This window comes from Saccoglossus kowalevskii, chromosome 10, assembly GCF_978046115.1.
Source record: "Saccoglossus kowalevskii chromosome 10, keSacKowa6.1, whole genome shotgun sequence".
Taxonomy (NCBI): Eukaryota; Metazoa; Hemichordata; class Enteropneusta; family Harrimaniidae; genus Saccoglossus; species Saccoglossus kowalevskii.
Window position 1 is genome coordinate 21899900 of NC_140650.1, and position 2441 is coordinate 21902340.

Below are 2441 nucleotides of genomic sequence, written 5' to 3' on the forward strand. Positions count from 1 at the left end.
GGAAAAACAAAACATTTTAATATTTCGTCATAGCTTCATTTTTCACTGAAAACAGTGCCAAATCTTCTAGTAGAAAACTGGGTCAAATGTTAGAGAAGCTATATATTACCAGTCAAGTTTTGTTTTTCAATCAAGAATATTCAAGTATACGGCATTGTCTGCATTATTTGATTTCCATTACCATGCCAACAACATTTCTGAGGCTATTATTCAATGTTATACTAGTAATCAGCTACAAGAACAAACAAAATCACTAACGTACTGACCTAGCTGTAGGATGCCTTTGATTGCTCGTCTCTGTACTGTGTACGATGAACACTTTCCAGGCGAGTGTCCGGTAGAAAGCTTCTGGGTGACGTGTCAATTTACTTATGAAGTTCGAAGAAACTCGAAAATGCTGTTTAACACCCACCCAACTGACCGGAAATTGCCAAATCGATCCCACGCACTAGCATAGAAATATACATGTATCTCCCAAATGGTACAACGTATGTGTTGGAATTGTGCTCATACGTAATCGTCATTTATTTTCGGATACATTAATTATTCACGTAGAACCGCGTCAACACCTGTTTTAAGAACCACTAACACCGTGTTGTCAATCTTATAAAGATTCATGACGATTTATTATGAAATAGGTAAAACCGAACGCAAAAGTGTATTTTAGGCATTATTTAACAGAATGCAGTGGTTTTTACCCGCGGCAGCCTCAAGTAAAGGCCCGGTAAGGTGGAAACCACATTGCGTGGAAACAATTATCGTTTACAATTAGCACATACATTTTGTAACAAAGTACGGGTGGAAGCACTTGAATATATCCTAGGATTTAGTTACAAGTGGTATTCCTCGTGCGTGACGATTTAATCAACCGTGAACCATTCGTCACGTGCGAAATGAACCTCGGTTAAGGCTCTTCCATGAAATGTTGTTCCAGTTAAAACAAATCTGCCACTCAATTTTAGCGGAAACAGTTTAGCGAAACATTATAAATATCATCTAAGTTTTGTCAGTCGTTTTGTTGAATTTGCCTAATTTACAAATCGTCTTCATTAACTTGATATTACACGCACACGAAACTCTTACTAAAATACAGACAATCATTACGTGTTATCCACTGATTGTGTTTAGGAAATGTACTACATAGAAGTATTGAAAAGACGAAGAGATTAGGGTTATGCACCGTAAGCATGTGGAAATCACTACATTTCAAACGAGTCACGTTATTATCGCCAGTGACATGAACACCAGACTCATTCTTCACCGGTGGAAACATGTCATTGGAGAAATGGGGCATTTTAATTAAAACGTGGAATAAATAAAACGAGGATGTTTCGCAAACCAATAATGAGTAATTTGAAGAAAAACGACGCCCGTGACGTAAAATCCGCACACAGAGTGACGTCAGTGATAGAAGATGACGTCGAGTAGATGAAAAACAGATGATAAGATGCAACGTATAATAATGTGATTTTTCGTGTATCGCAACTCGACTTGATGTATCGACTTGGTGTATACCGGTACTTGAAATGTGGAAAAGTAAATATACGAAAATGAACTTGAAATCAACTGACTTGAATTGTAGGAATCAACAAAGGAATGAAATAAATTTCAGGTAATACACTGCATGTCGTTTTCAAACCCTAATAAATAGTAATTACGAAAACACGATTGCATCGCATTATGGACGAGAAGGCCATGGTTTACCAAGCGAATTACACGTTTAGTCGGACATTCAGCCATGTGCCTCGTGTGTGTCCGGCGTTTTGCGCAGCACGCCCTTGACAAAAAAAAAAACTATTATAATATTTAATCTATTTATGACCCCCTGACAAGAATAAAATTAAAACTAAATTAACCAGACATTTTTAACTATCGATACCAGAACGTAAAAAAAATGACAATGTCTCGACACCGCACCTGCTACTGTCAAATATACGCTCACACAGTCACGTATATCATGTGTCATATTTAGGCTAGTGTGACAATCGTGACAAATTTAGCCAATTACAAGTATGTTAAATAGATTATTAATAAAATAGTTGTTAATTTAAAAGCAAGAAGTTTATGGCGTTGAGCGTGGGAATACAACGCGTGATCATGCCAGCAGCCGTCTTGAATTCGAGACAGCATGATTATTATTAATTACCGTTGATTGAATGGTATGCCATTTGATTAATTTATATGTTTAGTGAAATCGAACATGAGGAAAGTGATAGGTCATACTGATGACGTAAGCAGTTAATTAATGTCATTATTGCGAGTGGGATTTTCACTCACACTACTATACTATATCACATCAATAACCAATATATGTCAAGAAAACAACAAAAACAATGCAATTATTTCGAGAGCAGGGAATATTATATTATTTAGGGGATTTAGAGTAGAAATCTACTTATTATATTTCATATATTTTATATACTTATACATTTTTTTTTTAG